The sequence below is a fragment of the Bos grunniens genome, chromosome 23, assembly GCF_055505025.1.
Source record: "Bos grunniens cultivar Pamir isolate PY7600 chromosome 23, Bosgru_T2T1.0, whole genome shotgun sequence".
NCBI lineage: Eukaryota > Metazoa > Chordata > Mammalia > Artiodactyla > Bovidae > Bos > Bos grunniens.
This window is the reverse complement of record NC_141187.1, coordinates 50,781,780-50,795,152: the sequence shown is the minus strand read 5'-3', so window position 1 is coordinate 50,795,152 and position 13,373 is coordinate 50,781,780. Positions and strand designations below refer to the sequence as shown.

Sequence of the window (13,373 nt, the reverse complement as noted above, 5' to 3'; positions counted from 1 at the left end):
ATGAACTGGAGAGGAGAAGCAGATGGAAGGGGATATGTATGTGTGTAAACGGAATCGCCTTGCTGTACAGCAGAAATTAACACGATGTTGTATTTTATTCGATGAAATACATAAAACAGTGACCCGGAGTCATGCAGGCACCCAGCCCGTGTTCCTTATCCCCAGGGTCAAATAGAGGAGGATGCCTCGTGGGTGTCTGTATCCGGGATGGGGTGGACCAGGGAGTGTGAAGTGGGGATCGTGGTGAAGCAGAATAAAGAGACCCCCTGCCCTGTGCTGCCACACACACCTGAGCTCCGGTCTCCGCACGCTTGTCCTGTCCACCGCCTTCGTCACCGCAGACAGCGCCCCCGGGGCATGGCTTATTGTCCTCTCTTCGTGGTGCTGAGAAGATTCAGCCAGTGCTCCTTCCACCTAACGCCTAACACGATGAGTGTTTTATTGCGTTTCCGTCTAATCTTGTTTCCAAGCTTTTTTTTTTTTTCTTTTGCAGAGTTGCATTTTAAATGTATGTAAATGATTTTAGCTTTCACAAAGTAAGATTATAGTGGCGCAATCAGTGAAAAAAATCTCAAGCTTTAATAGAAAAATGGACAGTTCGATAGAAAACAGTTCACTAAGCAGTTTATCTAAACTTATAGCCCGAAAACAAAATTTAAAAGTTCAGCCTCTCCAGCAATCAACGAAATGCAATTTAAAATAATGATTTCATTTTTCATCCACAGTTAAAATAAATGAAAACAATAACGATGTAGCGAGGCTGGTGCAGGGCTGGGCGCGCATGTAGAGCTGCAGGAGTGAGTGCACTCTGCCCTGTGGCTCAGCCTGTAGGCGTCCGCACCCTGACCCAGTGGTTCTGCGGTCTCAGGTCTGTGCTGGTGGGTGTAGCTTAGAAACACTCAAAGGCGTTGGCACTGTCGCTTCTAAGAGAATTGAGGAGCACCCTGAGTGAGGTAGCATCCTGTTACCCACGAGGGGACAAACCAGTCACGCGTCTCTAATCCCAACTATTCTGCACATATTTAGAACATCTTAAAGAATCGTTACTGACACGGATGAAGAGGTTCACTGTCTATAGGTGTAGAGGGTGGCAGGGTGTGAACGTGGACGGAAGCGGGTGGCGAGACACTGCAGCTGTGTCGTCCAGGCTCTCAGAACTGCAGGCGGTTTTCACTTTCTTCTCTACATCTCCCCATTTCCCAGATTATTTTCAGTGAGTGGGTGTTTCCCTTGCATATAGGGGAGGAAAAGTTATCTAAAGAGGAAAAAGAAGAAAACCACTCTCTGGTTGCGGCGTCTGATAAGCATTTTAACCAATGCGAGATGGGAAAATCCCAGGACACACGGCACGTGCCCGGCCCCTGACTCTGCCTGATCCATCTGCTAAGAGCCGCTGACTGTTTTCTCGAGAGATCAGAGAAAGAAAGCAGGCCCTGGCCCCTGGCTGGTGCCTGTATTAACGTCTTTTCAGGTGGATGCCAGCCATCCCTTTGCCCCCTCCTCTGATTCCCCCACCTCTCCCCTCCGTCGGTGGTTTTTTCCTGAGGCTGCTTGCGTCTGGTCAGTGGTTGAAGTCATCCTTTCCTAGACAATTAGTGAAATGATTTGGAGTTTTCCAAGGACAGTACAGGGTGCTGTAGTCGACCCAGATGATCTTCAGAGCTCGGGCTGCTTGCAGACAGACCACCGTGTTTGGCGAGGTTTGGATTCTGCTCAAAGAACAGGCCCAATCCTACCTTGATTTAGAGAAGACTAGACACCTTGATGGAATATTACACAGTCACTAAGCACCACAGATTAGGTTGCAACATCGAAACATGCTGTGAAAGGCAGAAAACAAATTAATACCTATTTATGGTTACAAGTGTTAGAAACATATTACTCATATTGAAAGGGAACAGAGGGAGCATGGAGAAGTGAAAATGATTAATTTGATGGCAGATGATAGGTTTTTTTTCCCCCCAAATTCTCTGCGCATGCTAAGTTGCTTCAGCCACGTCCAGCTCTTTGCGACTCTGTGGACTGTAGACCGCCAGGCTCTTCCAGCCATGGGATTCTCCAGGCAAGAGTACTGGAGTGGGTTGCCATGCCCTTCTCCAGGGGATCTTCCCGACCCAGGGATCAAACCCAAATTGTTTATGTCTCCTGCATTGGCAGGCCGGGTTCTTTACCACCAGCGCCACCTGGGAAGTCCTTTAATTCTGCAGTGAATGTTTACTGAGCTCTCACTGTATGCCAGACGCTGGGCTGGGCCCACGTGTTCATTTTTAAATGTGGTTATATAATATGTGAACTCCTAAAGAAATATAAGGAAGGGGTGGTGGAATTCATCCTCAGATCTGTCACCAGAGGGACTTCCCTGGTCGTCCAGTGAACTTTCAGAATCCGCCTTCCAATGCAGGTGATGTGGGTTCAGCCCCTGGTAGAGGAAGATCCCGCATGCCTCGGGGCAGCTGAGCCCTTGCCCTGCAGCTGGAGAACTGAGCCTGGTCCACGGGTCCTCTGAAGCAGCAGTTCCACCCCAGGCACGCGGTTCGTCTCCCTGATGGCGTCTCCTGTGCTCCGCCCCGCCCGCCTTTTAGAGCGTGGTGAGCAGCTTCCCGTTCAGCGCAGACAGGCGACGGTGCCACCCCTCCACCCGCCGTCCTGTGCAGCGAGCTCTCCTGTCTGGAGTCGTGGCCCCGAGCGTGTGTGGGAACGCGTCAGAGAGTCACCCCGAGGCCAGCTCTGCTGCAGAGCCCACACAGCCCATAGCCCTGCTGGGCCCGTGCCAGCCCTGCCGTCCTCCCATCAGGAGCCTCGCTAGGCACTGCCACTCAGAACCAGTGCAGGGTCCCCTCGGAGAGCAAAGCAAGGTGGATCTCATGAGTCACTGAGGATCCGGAAGTTAGGTTTGCATTTTGTTCTCTAAGGATTCCTGCCAGCTCAGGGGCTGGTTTGTCTTCATCACCACCGCCCTCCAGGGGTAGCGATGCCAGCCTTGTTTCCAGAGATGCTTCCACCAGACTCGGCTGGACTGAGGGACACGAGAAGCCGACACAGGACACCAGCCTCTCCCCTCCCGGCCCCTGCGGGTCGGCAGGCTTCCGTCCTCGCTGCCTCTCAAAAAGCGAAAGTGTCAGTCACACAGTCACGTCCGACTCTTTGCGACCCCATGGACTGTACCCCACCAGGCTCCTCCGTCCATGGGATTCTCCAGGCAAGAATACTGGAGTGGGTTGCCATTTCCTTCTCCAGGGGATCAAATCCAGGACTCCTGCATTGCAGGTGGATTCTTTACCATTTGAGCCACGAGGGAAGTCCCTTCTCCCTCTCAAAGGCCATATTAAACAGGCCCAGGACCATCACCTAAGGAGACACGCACGGAATGGAGAGGTAGATGGATTTGAAGGACATTGGGGGTGCTAATCTGTACCATCTCACCAGCGAGAGTCTGTTAGGTCGGCGGAAAGACTCTATGAAGAGCAGTTCCTTTGACACCTGGTCCTCGATTCAGCTTCCAGTCCTTCAGACTGCCAGGCCTCCGGACAGCGAGGGGACTCGTGTGTGCTTTCCTGCAGCAATTAGAAAAAGCTTAAGTGGAGCCAGAGATCAATCTCCTTTTATAATTTTTCTTCCCGAAGTAGAGAAACTCAGAATGCATCACCCAGAACCCGGGGGATTCAGGGAGGTCTGTGACCCGAGAAGACGTGCGTGTGCCCGCAGCCAGCCACGTGGAGGCAGGGCCACGGCGGAGCGAGGCAGAACCCACCCCCCAAAGGAGGCTGAGGGCGCAGGAAACGTGGTCCTGTTGTTTAGGGACAAAGCCAGTCGATAGTTGCTTCATTTCTGCCAGTTCAGAGAAAGAATGTGTTTCCTCCTGGATATAATTGCTTTTGCATAAGAGATTCATTACTTGGGAGTCAGGTGAGGGGTCTGAGATGCCCCCCACCTCGGCTTCCTGCCCTCTCCTCCGTCCCTGGTCCCCATCTGGGCTGCAGAGCCAGTGGCCAGCTTCACACTGTCCTGTCGGACCCTGTCTGACCACCCCCAACGGCCAGCCAGACTGTAACCCTGCGGGTCTGCGGGCCTCACGGTCACATCTTGCAAGTCGCTGTTGCGATGGGGAGGCTCTCCTCCCAGGGTGGCTGACCTTGATCTGTGAGCACCACAGAAGGAAAGACGTTTCCAGAAGCTCGGTGGACTCTGCCCCACAGAGAAAAGGAAGAACTTAGTTTGAGGACGTGGGGTACAAAGACTTGGACTCGGCCTAGCAATTGACCGACATCAACAAAGTTTGAGGACCAGGTTTAGACTCTCTGGACCAGGGAGCTCCTTCTAAATTCGGACTGAAGTGAGAGAGTGTCTGAGGCTCCAGTTGCAGGGTTGTACTGTGGGCAGGAGGCTGCACCCTCTCCCAGACCAGCCTCAGTGGGGGCCCCAGCACCAGAGTGAGGCCACGTCCAAAGGATGCCCGGAAAAGGCTCGCGTTGCATCGGGTCTCTTACTATTCAAGTCTAGTTACCTTGGCAGTATTTTCCTGGGTTTTAGGTGAGAAAACCTTCAGAACAGAGCCAGAAGAATGGAGACTGTAATTCAGAAAGGATGTTAGTTAGATCGAAGACCCTTAGAATCCAGCCTCCACCGTGTCACTCAGCGGATGGTCGGGCCACTTTCTGCTCCCTCACATGTAAAATGGTGAAATGATGCCAGGGAAGACTTGAGAGGGCCCGGGGCAGCCAAAGGAGGTGCCTGGACCACAGTGGACCTTCAGGACGCGTCCACACAAGCCCCATAGGTTCGCTCTTGCTAGTGAGAGCTGTCTTGGGTTCCATGAACCTTTTATCCCACTTAAAACTGATCTCAACTCCAGCTTTTAAAATAGCAACTAGCCACTTTCCTTTTCTAGCCATCAAAAACGGGAGCTAAGCTCTCACTTGCCACCACACCCTGAGCTGGGCGTTGTGTAGTCATGTTCAGAATTCACTTTGAAAGCAAGTTTTTTGAAAACCTGGGAGGGAGGTAAAACCTACCTGCAGAAGTTAACAGGCTTCGAAAATGTCATGCTTGAAGGTTAGAAAGTAGACTCTATTTACTGCTAACCAACCTTAGGAGAGGAATGCTAACTTATGTTTATAATACACTGCCTCCCAAGTTTACTGTAATAGATGCCGACGTGAAAATGTGTGTGTACCAATATACCGAATCTGTGCCAGGTGAACCTGTGGGGTGAGGTGTGTGCGTGGCTTTTGTGCATCCCTGCCTTGAGTTCTGGTCCAGGTGTTCAGAACGTGCTGTTCCAAAACCACGCTGATGATACTGTCCTCAGACCCCTCAGCTAGTTGCTGACCATCCCAGGTGTCGGGTCATTCCAATGCCTTATCCTATGGTCCCCACTCTTTTGCCACCAGAAAGTAGGATCCTTATAAACTCAGATTAATCAATACTATGTCTCCTGAACCCCATCCCCACGTTGAACCCTCTATCAGAGAATTAGTATTTCATCTGTTTTGCAAAATAAATTGTAGTGATAGTGGTCAGTCACTATTGCACTCTTTAGACACACTCACACACAGCCTGTTAGCCTTCTACACAGCAGTCCAGTCTGCATTCATCTTCAGTGTTCTCAGGATAAATGGGTTGAAGCTTTCACAGTCGCAGAGACAATTGTCAAGTGCTGTCAGGTAAAAACCGATGAAAGAGAAAAATGCAGCATTTGAAGAGTGACTGGCGAGATGATGTAAATATTTTATTTTCCTTTTGGAAAGCCCTCGCCAGATCTGCCCCTTCACCACTAATCTCTGAGCAGCCCGATGATTTACAAGGCCCTGTCGTTCAGCTTTTAGGCTGGGAGGAAAGGGAAACCGCTGCTTCCGGGGCGAGGTGAGGCTGTTAGCAGGACATTCCCGGGCAACGTGGCTTGTCTGTTTGCATCGGTCCTGCAGACAAGCGGTAGTTTTCTGGGGAGTCGTTTATCCTGAGCAAGTTGCAAGAAGGCCCGTTTTTTAGTGTGCCTAGAATCAGCATCTGGGTATCTCCGGCTAGTCTAGCTATCTTCAGCCGTGTACAAAGTGCCCCGCCCCGCTCTGCTGACCGTGTTATGCTTGTTTGTGCAGCCGTGTTCCGGGTCCACAGCATCGGGGCACAGTCGGGGAGAAGGCACCGAGGGTGGAGTGAGGCATCTTACCTCTGGCGTCTGACACAGGCTCCAGCAGGACCTCTCGGGTTTGGGCAGAAGAACACATCCCCTCCGTGTGGCTGGAGAGTCCTCGCCAGTGGCCTCAGCTCTGTAAAGTCTTTATAAGGCGGCTGATGGCTCCAAGGGCAAGTGTTCCAGCCTCGCTCATGGTTAGAGAACTACAAGTTAATATCTGCAAGTTATACTTTGTCATCTGTTGAACTGGCAAAGATTATTTTAAAGTTTATAATAGTCTATGGTGTCAAATGTACGGGGGGTGATAGGCACTTTGATCTGTGTTATTTGTGGAAATGCAAATCGTACAGTTCTTCTGGAAGGCAGTTTCACAATATCTATCAAAATTTAAAATACACACTCCCTTTGATCCAGATTTTATCTGTCCCATAAATATCTTAATATAGGTATTCAAAGATGTGTGCCTGTGTGTTTATTGCCGTTTCATGTAACGTCAAAAACTGTTCTTCCATGGACGACTGATGAGTTATAGAGGAAACTAGTCATCATTTCGTCCACCAATAAGAAAAGATGACCAGGATATATTGAGAGAACCAAGTCTTGCATAATTCTGTAGATGATTATCCCATTTTCTGTTTTTAATAGACATATATACTTCTCTTGGAGAGGGAAATGGCAACCCACTCCAGTATCCTTGCCTGGGAAATCCATGGACAGAGGAGCCTGGCGGGCTACAGTCCATGGGGTCACAAGGAGTTGAACATGACTGAGCATCTAACATTTTCACACTTTGACTTTCATAGACTTCTCTATGCCTAGAAAACATCTAAAAAGATACAAAGGTAGTTGCAACCCAGTGTTATCTCTGCAGCAGGGCACTGAAATTGGGGTTATCTTCTGTTCTTCAGTTCATAACCCCCTTCTGTATAATTTTAATTTTTTTACTATGAGCATATATTATTTTTATAATAAAACAGTAATTTAAAAACCCAGGGTGGAAGACATTCATTTATTAGGGCTCCCTTTGCCAGAAACAGCCTATATAAATGGATCAGCCCCTGTTGACAGAACTTACCCCACCATCGAGAACAGGTATCAACGACTTAACAAACAGTGAAGGTAATAAAAATTTCAGGAAAACCGACTAGAATCTCTTGGGGGATAAGTCTCTGCCTAGATGAGTTTTTCAGCCCAGTAGAAATAGGAAAAAATATTTGGGGAGGAAAGACACTTTCTGAGTTGTCATCTAATGCCATGCATTTTATTTTTATTTTTTTCTTTTGAACTTTTTATTTTGTATAGCCAATTAACAATGTGATGATAGTTTCTGGTGAACAGGGAAGGGACTCTGCCTTCCGTGTACATCAATGCCATGTTTTCCTGTCAGCCAAAGTGGCACATTTATTGTCAAAATTTGGAAAATGCCAATTAGCTCAAAGAAAAAAATGTAATCTCACATTGGCTTTATTTTGGGACTTCCCAGGTAGCTCAGCTGTAAGAGTCTGCCTGCCATGCAGGAGAAATAAGAGACATGAGTTCGATCCCTGGGTAGGGAAGATCTCCCAGAGGAGGGCATGGCAACCGACTCCAGTATTCTTGCCTGGGGAATCCCAAGGACAGAGGAGCCTGGTGAGCCACAGTCCGTGGGGTTGCAAAGAGTTGGACATGACTAAAGTGACTTAGCATGCACACACACAGGCTTTTTTACTGTTACCATGCAGTGCTCAGTCGTGTCTGAGTTTTTTTGACCCCATGGACTGTAGCCCGCCAGGCTCCTCTGTCCATGAGATTCTCCAGGCAAGAACACCAGAGTGGGCTGCCATTTCCTCCTTCAGGGGCTCTTCCCAGCTCAGGGATGGAACCTGTGTGTCCTGCATTGCAGACAGATTCTTTACCTGCTGAGCCATCAGGGAAACCCTCGGCCTATAAATTTAGACCCAGAGAACAATTCCAAGATTATATCTAAACAAAAAGCTGGACTGAGGACTGATTAGAATGAATTTTGAGATTTTTTTTTGAAACTTTCATGAGAGGTGAAGGAAGCTGACTGATGGGTGGAAAGTTAAAAGGTGGCTGTCTGAGGGAAGAACTAAAAGCATTCTTTGTAAAGTATTCCAATTTCCAGCCAAAATAGGTTCACATTTCCCGCGAGAGGGAGTCCTGAAGCAAGTTGCAAAAACTGTAGAAATGAAAAGACATCGAAGTCTGTCCTGCAAATGAGAAGTCTGGGTTTGTTTATTCATTAATTGAATTTAAAAATATTTATCAAATACCCGATGCGGTACTCTTTCTACTCCTGAGTATTTTCGTAGGACACTGCTTATTATTCACTTGAGAAGCCGGTCTGACTTTCAATAAACAAAGACAAACCATGAGATACACGGGAAGCTGATGATTGGCCTTTGAAACCAGGAGATACATGGGAAGCTGATGATTGGCCTTTGAAACCATGAGATACATGGGAAGCTGATGATTGGCCTTTGAAACCATGAGATACATGGAAGCTGATGATTGGCCTTTCAAACCATGAGATACACGGAAGCTGATGATTGGCCTTTCAAACCGTGAGATACGCGGGAAGCTGATGATTGGCCTTTGAAACCATGAGATACATGGAAGCTGATGATTGGCCTTTCAAACCATGAGATACACGGAAGCTGATGATTGGCCTTTCAAACCGTGAGATACGCGGGAAGCTGATGATTGGCCTTTGAAACCATGAGATACACGGAAGCTGATGATTGGCCTTTGAAACCATGAGATTCGCGAGAAGCTGATGATTGGCCTTTGAAGTGCTTTCAGGTCATTATTTTCATACTGTGTTCACACAGGACCTGATTTACGTTCATTTGCAGCCTTCAAATATCTAATTTCGGGCAAAGCTTGGCCGAGTGACATAGGCGGCCTCTGAACTGTCTTTAGCTGGATGTGAAGTGAGAGGTCGGGGAAGAATCTCAAACTACATCTCAGCTTAAAAGCAACACTTATTTTTTTAATTAAAAAATCATCTGATATCATTTGAACCTTCTTAACAATAGATTTGTGTCTTAACAATAGATTAGTTAAAACTCTGGGTGTGGAAAAGAGGCTTGGAAGGAGTCTGGATGGAGCAGAGAGCAGAGGTGGAAACCAAGTAACAGTGTCTGGGCCTGTCCCGCCACCATGCGGGGCTGAGGGAGGAGAGACAGCCCCTGGCCAGGAGCACTTCCTGCAGAAGCATCTTATTCACAAGGAGCACTTCCGGGGCTGAGGAGCCCCTTCTGAGCCGTGGGCCTTGTGAAGCGTCCCCCGAAGCCCTGTGGGTCACGTGAGTCACCAGGACCACACTCCCAGCCTCACTGGAACTCGGGCAGCTCATCAGCAGGCTCACCAGCCACTGGGAGCCTCCAGTCACCTCTACCAGCCTCCTGGGACTGGCCCCCGGGGAGGATGGCCATCGGTCGGTGTATCAGTCGAGACTGCGTGCATGCTGAGTCACTCAGTCCTGTTCGACTCTTTGCGGCCCTATGGACTGTAGCCCGCCAGGCTCCTCTGTCCGTAGGATTTCTCAGGCAGGAGGAGATTGTCCCAACCCAAGGATTGAACCCAAGCCTCCTACATCTCCTGCATTGGCAGATGGCTTCTTTACCACTGAGCCACCTCTGAAGCCCCTCATCAGTCAAGATTAGCCAGGTCAAGTCTACAGTGGCAGATAATGCGAAAAACACCAGTTACCAGGAGTGCATTTCTCACTCCACCTGTCTGCCTGTCCACATTGCAGACACATGGTCACTGCAAGAGGGCAGGCACAGCAGTGCCCCACGTGCCTGGAAGGAGAGGGGAAGGGGTGGGCGTGGGGCAGCACGGTCTGCCTACAGAACTCTGGCACTCCTTCCCATGCTGTGTTTCAGTTCCTCGGACTTCGGGGAGGGACCACGCACTGAAGTAGACACTTTGTTTTTTTCCCCTAAGTATGAGATATTACTAATAGCATTCAATTGATTTTTTTAAGTTTAATTTTATATTGGTGTATAGTTAGGTTTACAATGATGTGTTAGTTCCAGGTGTATGGCACAGTGATAATTCAGTACCCGTACAGCATCTATTCTCTTTTCAAATTCTTTTCCCCTTTAGGTTATTATAGATTATTGAGCCATGTTCTGTGTGCTATACGGTAGGTCCTTGTTGGCAATCTGTTTTAAATATAGTAAAGTAGACTCAATTTTCGTGGTCTTTGAGTGCCTAGTAGAGCTTTTTACAAGTGCACCCTGGAACAGCAGCCCCTGCGGGGCTTTAATGAGTAAGACAGGGAGTGACTTGTCTGGAGGATCCATTCTGACTTGTCTGACCCCCTCTCAGCCTGATCCCCTACTCCTTGCCTCCACTTTGAGTCTGCTTATGCCCAGGGCTGTTTGGTTCATCTTTACAAAGCTCAGCTTTGATGATGTCACCCCCGCACACAGAAATTTGTGCTGGTTTCCTACTGTCTCTTGTTCCGCCAAGAGAACAAGAGACAGTCGTTGTTCAGGAGGACCAACCCCACGTCCAAGGAGCCGTGGCTGTGTGGGCACAGGAGGGCCTAGAGGAGCTATCCCACGTTGAAGGTCAGGAAGGGCAGCGGTGAGGAGATGCCCCTCGTCCAAGGTAAGGAACAATGGCTGCACTTTGCTGGAGCAGCCATGAAGAGATACCCCACGCCCAAGGTACGAGAAACACAAGTAAGACAGTAGGTGTTGCAAGAGGGCATCAGAGGGCAAACACACTGAAACCATACTCAAAGAAAACTAGTCAGTCTAATCACACTAGGACCACAGCCTTGTCTAACTCAATGAAACTAAGCCATGCCCTGGGGCAACCCAAGACGGGCGGGTCATGGTGGAGAGATTTGACAGAATGTGGTTCACTGGAGAAGGGAATGGCAAACCACTTCAGTATTCTTGCCTTGAGAACCCCATGAACAGTATGAAAAGGCAAAATGATAGGATACTGAAAGAGAAACTCCCCAGGTCAGTAGGTGCCCAATATGCTACTGGAGATCAGTGGAGAAATAACTCCAGAAAGAATGAAGGGATGGAGCCAAAGCAAAAAGAATACCCAGCTGTGGATGTGACTGGTGATAGAAGCTGCCCAATATGCTACTTGAGATCAGTCGAGAAATAACTCCAGAAAGAATGAAGGGATGGAGCCAAAGCAAAAAGAATACCCAGCTGTGGATGTTACTGGTGATAGAAGCAAGGTCCAATGCTGTAAAGAGCAATATTGCATAGGAACCCGGAATGTCAGGTCCATGAATCAAGGCAAATTGGAAGTGGTCAAACAAGAGATGGGAAGACTGAATGTCAACATTCTAGGAATCAGCAAACTGAAATGGACTGGAATGGGTGAATTTAACTCAGATGACCATGATATCTACTACTGCGGGCAGGAATCCCTCAGAAGAAATGGGGTAGCCATCATGGTCAACAAAAGAGTCCGAAATGCAGTACTTAGATGCAATCTCAAAAACGACAGAATGATCTCTGTTTGTTTCCAAGGCAAACCATTCAATATCACAGTAATCCAAGTCTATGCCCCAACCAGTAACACTGAAGAAGCTGAAGTTGAACGGTTCTATGAAGACCTACAAGACCTTTTAGAACTAACACCCCAAAAAGATGTCCTTTTCATTATAGGGGACTGGAATGCAAAAGTAGGAAGTCAAGAAACACCTGGAGTAACAGGCAAATTTGGCCTTGGAATACGGAATGAAGCAGGGCAAAGACTAATAGAGTTTTGCCAAGAAAATGCACTGGTCATAACAAACACCCTCTTCCAACAACACAAGAGAAGACTCTATACATGGAGATCACCAGATGGTCAACACCGAAATCAGATTGATTATATTCTTTGCAGCGAAAGATGGAGAAGCTCTATACAGTCAGCAAAAACAAGACCAGGAGCTGACTGTGGCTCAGACCATGACCTCCTTATTGCCAAATTCAGACTTAAGTGGAAGAAAGTAGGGAAAACCACTAGACCATTCAAGTATGACCTAAATCAAATCCCTTATGATTATACAGTGGAAGTGAGAAATAGATTTAAGGGCCTAGATCTGATAGAGTGCCTGATGAACTATGGAATGAAGTTCGTGACATTGTACAGGAGACAGGGATCAAGACCATCCCCATGGAAAAGAAATGCAAAAAAGCAAAATGGCTGTCTGGGGAGGCCTTACAAATAGCTGTGAAAAGAAGAGAAGCAAAAAGCAAAGGAGAAAAGGAAAGATATAAGAATCTGAATGCAGAGTTCCAAAGAATAGCAAGAAGAGATAAGAAAGCCTTCTTCAGTGACCAATGCAAAGAAATAGAGGAAAACAACAGAATGGGAAAGACTAGGGATCTCTTCAAGAAAATCAGAGATACCAAAGGAACATTTCATGCAAAGATGAACTCAATAAAGGACAGAAATGGTATGGACCTAACAGAAGCAGAAGATATTAAGAAGAGATGGCAAGAATACACAGAAGAACTGTACAAAAAAGAGCTTCACGACCCAGATAATCACGATGGTGTGATCACTGACCTAGAGCCAGACATCCTGGAATGGGAAGTCAAGTGGGCCTTAGGAAGCATCACTACGAACAAAGCTAGTGGAGGTGATGGAATTCCAGTTGAGCTATTTCAAATCCTGAAAGATGATGCTGTGAAAGTGCTGCACTCAATGTGCCAGCAAATTTGGAAAACTCAGCAGTGGCCACAGGACTGGAAAAGGTCAGTTTTCATTCCGATCCCAAAGAAAGGCAATGCCAAAGAATGCTCAAACTACCGCACAATTGCACTCATCTCACACGCTAGTAAAGTAATGCTTAAAATTCTCCAAGCCAGGCTTCAGCAATATGTGAGCTGTGAACTTCCTGATATTCAAGCTGGTTTTAGAAGAGGCAGAGGAACCAGATATCAAATTGCCAACATCTGCTGGATCATGGAAAAAGCAAGAGAGTTCCAGAAAAACATATATTTCTGCTTTATTGACTATGCCAAAGCCTTTGACTGTGTGGATCACAATAAACTGTGGAAAATTCTGAAAGAGATGGGAATACCAGACCACCTGACCTGCCTCTTGAGAAATCTGTATGCAGGTCAGGAAGCAACAGTTAGAACTGGACATGGAACAACAGACTGGTTCCAAATAGGAAAAGGAGTTCGTCAAGGCTGCATATTGTCACCCTGTTTATTTAAGTTATATGCAGAGTATATCATGAGAAACGCTGGACTGGAAGAAA

At 47.7% G+C, this 13,373-nt stretch overlaps 1 protein-coding gene across 27 annotated transcripts in view; it reads left to right on the top strand.

Annotated features, from left to right (window-relative positions):
- The window catches only part of FARS2 (phenylalanyl-tRNA synthetase 2, mitochondrial), a 310,200-nt gene that overhangs the window by 252,659 nt on the left and 44,168 nt on the right, over positions 1-13,373 (top strand). The gene's annotated exons all lie outside the window — the stretch shown is intronic.